The sequence below is a fragment of the Mustela lutreola genome, chromosome 10 (genome assembly GCF_030435805.1).
Source record: "Mustela lutreola isolate mMusLut2 chromosome 10, mMusLut2.pri, whole genome shotgun sequence".
Lineage (NCBI taxonomy): Eukaryota > Metazoa > Chordata > Mammalia > Carnivora > Mustelidae > Mustela > Mustela lutreola.
Window position 1 is genome coordinate 106,274,983 of NC_081299.1, and position 11,576 is coordinate 106,286,558.

Here is an 11,576-nt window from a genome sequence, read left to right on the forward strand (position 1 = left end):
TATCTACAACGCTTAATATCTGATCAAATCCCTTATTCCCAGGGCACCTGGTTGTTGCAGTTGGTTGAACGTTTGACTCTTGGTTTCTGCTCTGGTCATGATCTCACGGTCCTGAGATTAAGCCTCACCTCAGGCTCTATGCTCAGTGAAGAGTCTGATTAAAATTCTCTTTCCCTCTCCCTCTACCCTTACCCCTGCTCCCTCTCTCTAAAATGTATTAATAAGTCTTTTAAAAAATTCCTTATCCCCTGCTCTCAATAGTTTATGACCCTATCCTTCCTTCAACAATATTACTGTCCAGATGGTTTAGCCAGAATCCCTTCATCCTTACCCTTGATGTTCCATCTTAATTTTACATTCAGTGACCCCCACCATACTCTTTAGTTATAAATCTCCATTTGTCTGAGGTGAGCCAGATTTATCTCCCATACTATAAAATAAAATCCCATCGTAGTAGCATCCCTTGAATAAAATCTTCCTTACTGTCTTTAATGGGTGTCACAATTTTTTTTTTCTAAACAGTCAGGAGGGTGCTAATGGAGTACCATGACAAAAGGCCTAACTTCCTTTAATGGACATTTCCTGGGTTTACCTGACAAATACTCTTTTTCTCTTCTAAGGAAAATTTCCAGTTCTCAGTATAACTGCCAGCTGGCCCAGGGGTAGACAAGTGAGTCAGATGAGACCAAAATGAAAATTCTGTTGAGACACTGGACCTTGAGGATTCAAGCCAAGGATGATAAAGTGTTGGTACTCCATTATTCTGATGGTCCCTTAACTCTTACTTTTTTGGTTCCTGTGTCTATCACAGCCCCTGCCTTTTTGAAGATAATGACCACTCATCTGAGTACACAGTTCACAGAATCCCTTTGCAGTGGCCCATGCGGGCCAAGGTAGTAGAGCATAATAGATCTCTGTAAGTTTTTAAAAAATGTCTTTGTCCCTGTTGCCCATGGCCATTAAAAACACATACTCCCTGCTGGATAACTCTGATCATTATTTGATTGTTACTTATTTTATTTTAAAATTATTTTTAAAGAAAATTTTAATTTAAATACAATTAATTAACATATAATACTAGTTTCAGACATACAGGTTAGTGATTCATCAGTATTTTATAACACCCAGTGCTCACTGTATCACATGCCTTCCTTAATGTCCATGACCCAGTTACCCCATACCCCTATCCCCCTCCCCTCCAAGAACCCTCAGTTTGTTTCCTGTGATTAAGAGTCTCTTCTGAGGGGGACCTGGCTGGCTCAGTGGGTTAAAGCCTCTGCCTTCAACTCAGGTTATGATCTCAGGGTCCTGGGATCGAGCCCCGCATCAAGCTCTCTGCTCCCTGGGGAGTCTGCATCCTCCTCTCTCTCTCATCCTGCCTCTCTGCCTATTTGTGATCTCTGTTTGTCAAATAAGTAAATAAAAATCTTTTTTTTTAAGTCTCTTCTGGTTTGTCTCCCTCTTTGACTTCATCTTGTTCTATTTTTCTCCTTTCTTCCCCTATGATTCTGTTTTGTTTCTTAAACTCCACATATGAGTGAGATCATATGATAATTGTCTTTCTCTGACTGACTTATTTCTCTTGGCATAATACCCTCTACTTTCATCCCTGTAGTTGCAAATAATTGCCATTTATTTTAACTCGACAGAGAAGGCCACTAGAAACAGCAGGTGATGGCCCCAGCTCCTGTCCCTTCATGCAGAGCATCTGTCAACACCTATGGATATCTTTTCCTCCCCATTCCTATGAATGTTGCTCAGTTGTTACGTGGCATGGGCAAATGTTGCTGGCTGGTGGCATGGACATACTGGACAAGCTTGGCCTTCGGTAAAACAAAGACTGGATTCAATTACTCAAACTGAAACAGGAATGCTTGGATGAACAAGCCTGCCAGGAAGTCCCACTGGAGGTACTCAACGTGTGCCCCTTCCCTCTTTGGACCAAGAACCTGAACTTGAGAGATGAATGGCTTATCCAAGGTTATGGCAAGGTTACACAGAGCTGAAACTAGACACAGGTGTACATGCTTATTGATCAAGGCTGGCTGTGAAATCGAACTGCCTCAAATCTTGATTCTTTTTGCCACTTCTTATTCTCTGACCCTGTTTTTCATAGTTTAGGATGTAGGAATAATAAAAATATCAGCTAATGGGGTATCCTGACTTTTTGATGTTTTAGTTCTTGTCAGACATTTACCATAATGCTTAGCACATGGATATGTGTGTGCACACACATGCACATGCTTGACACTCAAAAAATTGTTCCCTGATATTAACTTTATCAGTGCACTTTGCATCCACCACCAATTGGCTGTTTTGTCACAAACTGATTAAAGCAGAACTGTCAAGTGAGGAACTTTAAAGCCAAAGCATTACGTACTTTGAAAAACTAGCACCTGGGAGGATTTGTCTCAGCATTTTTGATTAGAAGGCAGCAAAAAGAGACTTTGGGGACACAGTTCACCCCTTCATGAAGCAGCCATTCAGAACTTTCTCAGAAGGGCTAATGCCTAATCTTCCAAAGACCAGCAAGAACAAGCTTATGGTCTGTTAAAATCAGATTTTTAAAAGATTTTTATTTATTTATTTGAGGGAGAGAGAGAGAGTGAGAGAGAGAGCATGAGAGGGGAGAAGGTCAGAGGGAGAGGCGGACTCCCCATGAAGCTGGGAGCCTGATGCAGTCCTTGACCCTGGGACTCCAGAATCAAAATCAGATTGATTGACTCAATACAGTCAGGGAGGACATTCCTCAGGAGTCACAGAATGCTGGTTGCCATGAGGGAGGAGTCTTTTACAAAGTCTGGGCTCTCACAGAAGGAGTCTGAAGCACGTGTATGGAAAGCAGAGGTCAGTTCTGGATTAGAAGCTCTTTCTGAGGGGAAATGAGTAGAAGCAGAGATTAACCAGGACTTGGGCTCTGTCTTATTCAGTTCAGGCTGCTGCAACAAATGATGACAGACTGGGTGGCTGAAACAGCAAAACATGTACTATTCCTTGCAGTTCTAGAGGCTGAGAAGTCCAAAAGCAAGATCCTGGGAGATCTGATATCTAGCAAGAGACTACTTCATTATCTATAGATGCCCATATTCCTGTTGTAGCCTTGCATGGCTGACATCTGGCAGAACAATCTCTCGGGTCTTTTCTCAGAAGTGCTTTTATCTCATTCACAAGGGTTCCAATCTCATGACCTCTCAAAGCCCATACCTCCTGATGGCACTCCTTGAGGGTTAGGGCTTCAACATCTGAATTGGGACAAGACACACACATTCAGTCCATTAGCAAGTGTTGTCATGAGGACAGCATAGCTTATCAACTGGGTATCCCCGGGAATCCATGGGACTAGCAAAGCAGAATCTGGGGGCGTCACTGGTAGAAAGGCAGGAGTTCCCCAAGAGAGAGTCCTCATAGCATTTTACAGAGACAGCATGACCCTTGAGAAACAATAGTTTCCGTGACCCATACACCAGCCTTTATCTATGCCTGTCCTCCCTGCTGGATTCACAGCAAGCCTGCTTCTTTCTTTTCCAGTACAAATGGATTTCCACTCTCTGAATCCTGATGAATTTTTGCTCTTTTGCAGTTAGTAGGTTGTCCCTCAGGATTCTGCATGTCTGGATTTGCAATTGTGGAAACTGCCAAAGGTCTAGGGACCTGCGTGGCAGATCCCGGCCTCTACCACTATTGCCCAAGGTAGGGACTCTGGTCCCTTGAGCATCCTGTGCTGCTATCAAAGGTCTGTGTGCATTGGCTTGTTGTTTTTTTAAAAAAATGTAATTGCTTATATGTGTGTTTGATCATGCTCGAGTGGCCTTTCTGTGGAAACAGTGGCCAAGCTACACCTAGAAGTCACTGAAGAAAGTTCTGAGAACTCCTGGTTGGTATGAGGCTAGAGAGAGAGAGAAAGAGAGAAAAGAAATCTGCCTCTCTGCATTTTGCAAGTCCCTGGGCAAAATCTGTTGGCTGTGCACTCCCTACACGGAGATTCCAGGCAGGGAGGCCCTCCTGAGCCTCATCTCCCTGGGTTCCTCCTGCAGGAACAATCCCTAGTTTGAGACCAGGGTTAGGGAAGGAAGAGCAGCAAAGCAGGGTCCAGAAGGAAGGACTGCCACAGACCACGGAGCACCAGAGGGCCAGGCTGGTACCTGCTCACTGTTGGGGTACAAATGGGCTCAGCTCAGCAGGTACAGGGGTGCCCTTGGCCCCTCTGGTGGGCTTTGCAGTGCCCCAAACTCAGGAAGAAAAAAGGCTGGCTCAGGTGACTTATTTTTGGCTGGGAAGGAGCTGACAGCAATGGAAATAAACAAGTAGGGAATGATGTTGGAAAGTTGGAGGGTTTGTCCTTTATATCTCAGCTTTCTCTCCTATCTTCCCTTGCTCTGTAGTGTGTTCTCAAAGAAGTTTTTGGCATGATATTCCTGTTCACTGATTTACTCCTGAGCTGTGTCTTTTCGGCTGTTCAGCTCATCTGGTGAATTCTTTCACTATAAAAAGTATCTTGCCCTTACAAGGGCAAGGGCAAGACCTGAGAAATCCCAGAGATTTCAGCTTGCCACCCAGAAGGAAACCAGGCTATTTGGAATGCTGGAAAGGATTCAGAGTAGGGGAAATCGGCTTGGACATCTGAGACCACCCCCACATTCAGCGGTACCCTGGACACAAACCCAGACCTTGATACTGATCATGAACCATGCTCTCAACTCAGACCCCTGTGATCCTCACCACAGTGCTTTCAGATCAGTGCAGCCATGCCCATAGGCACAAACTCTTAGGCCTAGATTCTGTCCTGAGAGGTCTGTCCCCAATGGCCTGGCTCCAAAGCCTCAGAGATTAGGGACAGTGAGGAACACCATAGGACTCACCCTGCCACCCCGAAAGAAACCATGCCATTTGGAACTCCAGAAAGGATTCAGAGGAACTGAAATCTGCATTCCCACCTCTGGACACCCCCATATTCAGCAGGCCCCTGGATGCAAACTTGGAGCTTGACACTCACCCCGAACCAATCCCTCAATTGCCACCCCCCCCCCCCCAGAAAGATGGACAGAGTGCTGGCAGATCGGGCCTGCCATGTGGTGGGCCCTAACCATAACCTTTGGTTTGGTTCTCAGGGTTCTGACCCCAAAGGCCTTGCAGTCGATGCCCTACAATTTGGGGACACTTGGGCAATCCCAGAGGACTCAGCCTGCTGCCCAGAAGGAAACTGTCCCATTTGGAACTCCGGAAAGGATTCAGAGGAGCAGAAATTTGCATGCCCAGCTGAGGACACACCCACACAGAGCTGACTCCTGGACACAAAGCCAGAGCCAGACACTCACCCTCACCTACACTGTCAACTCAGCCACCCAGACAGCTCTCCGTGGGGTCTTCAGGTCAGTCCTGCCATGTCCCTGGTCCCTAACTCTAACCCTTGGATGGGTTCTGTAATGATCTCCTCATTTCAGGTTATGTGGTGGTTCTGCAGGACATTGTCCTGGTGTGGGGTCAAACACACGGAAGCATCCCGTGTGAAGTGGCAAACGTGGTAAAGAAATGACGGCTGGGGAATCTGACTGTGGAGACAGCACGTATTTGTGCTGCTATAACAAGCTGACTGCACTTTGAAATCACCGCAGAGGAAATGACTCTTCCAAACATCCATGTTAGCACGACGACATGGAAGCAGAGAGGACATCAGACTTTGGGATGGAGGCCAAGCCCTCCCAGACCCAGGTCACCCAAGATGGAGAGGACACATGTTAGCAAGAGGCTCGTGGGAGGATTAAATCATGGGCCCCTGTATCTCAGGTGCAGTAGAAGCAGTGGATTTGGAATTCCAGTTTTCCACAACGTTCCACCACAAGCTGGTTAGAACTGTACAAAAGCAGGAAGGGAAGCCCCAGTAAAGTGGACTGGGGATGCCAGAAGGGGAGGCTGGAAGGGGGCGCCTGGTGCTCAGTGCCCATTACAGACCCCACATTGCAATCCCCACAGGAGAGACTCACCAATTCCAGGCTGGAGGTTTATCTCCTGACTTTTTGTAGGAGCTTTGCAGCTCAGCTGGTGAGAATTCACCATCACCCTGCCTTTCTCCAGGGGACTTTCTTTCCAAGCACCCCTCCCAACTTCTTCCTCCTCCATGAAATAATGTTCCTCTCCTTTGTTTCTCGCACTTGCTTGTGATGGGACCATAGCTTGCTCAGCCCAGACTGCCATTCTCTGCTCTTCCCAAATAAATCCATGCTGCTGGTCAAATAACTGGCAGATTGAGTTTAAGGCAAATCGAACTAATAAATTCAAGAACTTGCAAGGAACAAAATCAATATGCACAAATTAGTGGCACTCCTACGTGCTCGGAAGGAACCATCAGAAAGAGACTACAGAGAACCATCTCATTTACACCTGCATCCAAGAGAGCAAGATACCCGGGAGGCCCCTGAACCAAGAAGGTGACAGACCTGTCCTCTGACAGCCCTGCAACAATGACGAAAGACAGGGAGGGGGACACACAGAGATGGGGAGGCACTGTGCTCAGGGAAGAACCCACACCGGGAAAATACCTACTCTCCCCAAAACCATCTAGAGTCCTCACTCTGGCTCCTGAACTTCCGGACTCGGCGCCAGCCCGGAGTGGGTGTGGACATGGGAAGGACCCTGCAGGGCTGAGGTGGGGGGAGCACAAGCACCGTGGCAGGCAGACGCTCCCTGACTGCAGACCATCTGAGGAGCCCCAGGAACCGAATCCGCGAGCACACAAACACAGACGAGGACCGAGGAGCACCCAAGCCCAGAAAGGGTGGACCCCACAGCCCTGTGCACAGCACAGCAGGAGGCCACGTCTCCTCACACAAAACGACGGAAGCCCCAGTGTCTACACAGGGCGCCCTTCCTCTGTGGGGTCCTGAGACCACGAACCCCTTGACAGTCCACTCAGGCGGCTTCTCCTCACCTCCTCCAGCGCCTGGTCCTTAGGAGGGTGGACTGCTGTCAGTGTGGGCGTGTCCTCCACAACGGGTCCGGTCAGTGTGGATGCAGAGCCACACCCTCCTCAGCTTGTCCTGTCAGGGTGGGAGGCGCCCCACATTCTCCAAAATTCTCCACAGTGGGTCCTGAAGAGGCGGGGCTCCGGTCCCAGGTGTGGCTGCGCAGCCTGGGCTCAGGGCGGGAGCTGGGGTCTGGTGCCCTCTGCAGGCGGTGGAAGGCAGTGCAGGACTGTGAGAGCTCATCCTTCAGTGGAAGGTCCTGCTCCCTCCCGGGGTCCAGCTGACGCCATTTCATTCCGGAAATTCAAGCTGCATGGAGCCTAATATCCCCCAACATCCCCCAAAATAGCTAAGGAACAATGAATTGGAAACAATGTGGAATTACAACAGTCCTTGACCCAAACAGTGGTACTGAACATGGCCCTGATGCAGACCCACACTCTGACCTCAACTTGGTCTCAAGCCTGGACCCTACCCTAATCCAAGACCCTAACCCTAGCCCCCAACCCAAACAATGTTCACAAGAATCAAAAGGTAGAAACTGCAAATATCCATCAATGGCAAGCGCATAAGCAAAGTGTGGTGAAGGGTTTGAATTTGGGTTCAGGTTCAGGTTTTAGTCAGAGTTCTAGATCAGGCTTTGGGTTTAGTGTTAGGGTGAGGATTTAGAGTGAAGGACAAGGGAACAGAATTATAGTTTAGGGCTTTAAGTTTATGATTTAGGCCTTAAGACTCAGGGCTTATGGGATAAAGTTCAAGGTCAAATTTGGGGTTTGGCTTCATGCTGAGATTTGGGTTCAGGGTTCATGACTTGGAGATCTGTTTTAGGGTTTGGGTTCGTGGTTCAGGGCTTGGATCCAGGGCTCAGGTATAGGCTTTGGGTTCCATTTCAGGTTTGGGATTCAGGGTTCTAGTTTGGGCTTTAAGGTCAGCTTAGGTTTCAGCGTTGTTAGGGGTTAAGTTTAGGTTTAGGGATGACACATTTTCTTCAGTTGTCATCATGGACAAAAAATTTCTATCTGAAGTTTCTAAGTCAGAAATGTATTTCATCTTGGGGGCGCCTGGGTGGCTCCGTATGTTAAGCCTCTGCCTTGGGCTCAGGTCATGATCTCAGGGTCCTGGGATCGAGCCCTTCATCAGGCTCTCTGCTTGGCGGGGAACCTGCTTCCCCATCTTTCTTTCTGCCTGACTCTCTGCCTACTTGTGATCTCTGTCTGTCAAATAAATAGAATCTTTAAAAAAAAAAAAAAAGAAATGTATTTCATCTGGGTGTCAGGAGCTGGTTTGGAATTTAGGATCCCAGTAACTCCCTACCAACAGCATTCTGATCCTAGAGTCTCCCAGTCACCCAGAAGCGGCTCTTGTCTTGGCTCAAACTTGGCTCTCTGCCCTTGACAGAGAAGGGCAAGTTGGTGCCAAAGTTGGGATTTCACAATGGTAGAGGTGTGAAACCAGATATTGTGGAACTATCATGGAAAATGAGACAGGACACAAATAACTGGTTGACTCCTGATTCTTCCACAAAAACAAAGAACCAAGTTTCCAATAGAATCTGATAATGTTCCCTAGGAAGGCCTATGGTACTCATTACCAGTACCAAAAGAGGACCCCTCCCCTGGTTTAAATTAAGAATCACAGCAGGATATTTCCTATTCAGTGTCAAAAATAAAATTTTATTTTTTGGCTGTTCCAGTGTACAATTTGTGGAAGCACTGACAACCTTTTCATGCTCAAATTCCCATCAACGCAATGCAGGCAACGTTGTAATGCATTGCTTCTTGGAATACCAAGTACAAGGAGGGTTATTAGAAGTAGTAAAAAGATACCAAATATGAAATTCAGAAAAAGCACCATTTATGGGCACCTAATGTGGATCCCTAACCATAAAATCTAACATATCCTATAGATTTCACTTACAAAAATCATCAATAACAGTAGTCTACTGACCACTGTAACAACCCCACCATTGACCTCTAGGCCTGTAATACACACTCCAACCACTGGAGACACGATTCTCAGCAGCAGAATGGGACTTGCCCAGTCCGGGTGGACCAACTCTTAATGTAAAGCCAAAAAATCCTGCTTCTTGGAAATCCCAGCCATTAGGACACAGTCACAGAAACCATACCCAGAACTCAATAAAGGACAGACATCCCATGGGGAGGATGCTGCAGATCACCCCCACTCCCATGAATTAGCTCTACAGCAGACTCCAGGTCTGTTCTCTTCCCGGGATCATACGTGGCACCACTCCCTCCTCAGAACAAAACCGTGAACTGTCCTCATCAGGCATGTGTGCAGGCTCACAGAAAGCCAGACACTTTCTTGAGAGCACTCAGCCTTTCATGCCTATCCCAGCAGATGGAGGGTACTGTCTTCACAACTTCTGTACCAACTAGAGAAGACTTGGAACAAGTCTTGCCAGACTCTATGCAAAGGCATATTCTCCATCTGCAAAATGATGGATGGTGAAAAACCAGTTCCCTGCACTTTCTTGAACCTAGGTAAGTTAGAGCTATAGCTTGCCCAGAGCTATTATCCCCAATCCCCTAAACACACACACTTCTCTTGTGCACTCAGGGCCAGTTTCCATCCACTTTGCTCCTCAGCCATTGTCTCTGCAGAGAAGTACATCAGTACTGAGGTTCTGGGACTGAGGTGCTAGGTGCCAAGCCAGCACCTTGGACCCACTTACTATCAGAAATTAATATTCGTTTTATTAATAGATGCATCCCATAAGATCTTGCCACCACAGCCATTAGAAAATTCATTACAACAGAGGTCCTAACAACATGTGCCAACCTCCATGGCTCCACTCCCTGGCTCCAGGGATTGGTTCATTCATGGGCATGTGACCTGGTCCCAGCCAATTAGGTGGGAGGAACCTTGGGTCTTAGACTGCAGGGCCAAGGATGGGGTGAACTGCCCAGGCCAGGGGGCTTTTCCATCATGACTGCAGAAGTGGCCTCAGCCAGGCCTGTGCCAGTGCCACAGAGAGCTCAGGAAGCCAGATGCTCCATTACATTGCTGAGGGCTGAATCAGACTTGTCCGGAAGCCCACACATGCTACAACCTCTGCTAACTCAGGAGAACCCTAAATGTGCTCATGGTCTTGGCCTGAACAAGATGACCATCTATGCGGTATATAACCTGCAAGATAAACCCACCAGGCAATGGGGACTGTCTCGGCCAAACAATACCTACATGGAATTCAACCACAGACGAACGTCTTTTGGCAAACTTGGGGCCTACAGAGAAAGGCAGGAGAATTCCTGAGGCCTTCATTGTTGGCCAATCTCACTATCATCTTTTTTTCCTTTCAAGTGGAGGGGCCAGGGTCAGGCAGGATATGTCCCAGTGTACTCCCACTCTGCCACTGGAAAAGAAGAGCCCTCTCCCCCATCATGTTGCAGATCTGGAGTGTGGGAAACTATCACCCATGGGCCAAATGGGACCTCTCCCTGTATTCTGTCAATAAAGTGTGGCTGGAACATGAGTTATGGCTGCTCTCAAGCCACAGTGCAAGAGTGGAGTCATTGTCAGAGACAACACATGGACAGCAAACCTGACAGAAAATTTTTACAGAGACCTTATGGAAAAGTCTGTGTCAATCCCTGGTCTCAAAGGTCCTAGGATCATGTCACTTCTTTGGACAGAGCATAGCGCCTTCTGGGTAAAATGTAATTTCTTCACACCCAGAGGCAAGGACTTCCATCCTTTTAGCCAGAACTCCATCTCCATCCTCCTCTATTTAAACCTTAAATGGCACATCTACATGTCTGCAGCCCAACAGGAATTCACTGTACATGATAGTGATGCGCAGAAACAAAGGTGTAAGTGTAAACTTATGAGAGTGAGCTTGTGCTTCCCCTTTGTTAGCCACAGTGTGCAAGGAGGATATAATACAGTAGCGTGCTTTCTGTCCCACAGGAATGGCAAAAAAATTAACCCTAGCACAACCCTAAACCTACTCCTACCTCAACCCCTGACCCTAACCTTACCCCAAACCCCTAACCTTAACCCCTGAACCTAACCTGTGACCCTAAACCCTGGCTGTAAACTTGACCCCAACCCTGACCCTAGGCTGGGCTCAGAGGAGTCTGTTCCCAGAGACCTGATGCCAAAGCCCCAGGGACTAAGGATACCTGAGCAAATCCAGAGGATTCCACCTGCCACCCAGAAGGAAACCATGCCATTTGGAACTCCAGAAATGGTTCAGAGCAGGAGAAATCTGCATGCCCACCTAAAGCAAACCCCACATTCAGTGCTGGCTGGACTCAAACCTGGAGCCTGACACTCACCCTGACCATGCCCTTCAGTAGTCTTGCCACACAGCTGGCAGATTGAACCTGCCATGATCCTAGGCCCCAACCCTCACCTAGATTGGCTTTTTAAAGGACCATGCCCAGAGGCGTGGCTCCAGATCCCCAGGGAATGGGGACACCTAAGCAAAGCAGAGGCTCATCCTACAACAAAGTCAGAAATCATGCCTTTTGGAACTGCAGAAAGGATTTAGAGAAGAAATCTGAATGAAATCTTGAACCAATCCCTGCTTATTTATAGTTCCAAACCATACTGAATGCAAAGCCTGAGCCTGATACTCTCCTTAACTCTAGC

The 11,576-nt window shown here is 47.5% G+C and overlaps 1 long non-coding RNA gene across 22 annotated transcripts in view; it reads left to right on the plus strand.

Moving 5' to 3' along the window:
- Positions 1–8,622, plus strand: part of LOC131809497 (uncharacterized) — a 78,414-nt gene extending 69,792 nt beyond the window's left edge. For 20 of the 22 annotated variants that reach the window (XR_009345196.1, XR_009345190.1, XR_009345198.1 and 17 more), the window contains one exon: positions 1,650–2,157. This is a non-coding gene — a long non-coding RNA (uncharacterized LOC131809497). Of the gene's footprint in view, positions 1–620; positions 747–1,649; positions 3,734–5,108 lie in introns of those variants that run through there. The other 2 variants (XR_009345189.1, XR_009345194.1) reach the window with 2 other exon arrangements.
- The last annotated feature ends 2,954 nt before the right edge of the window (positions 8,623–11,576 follow it).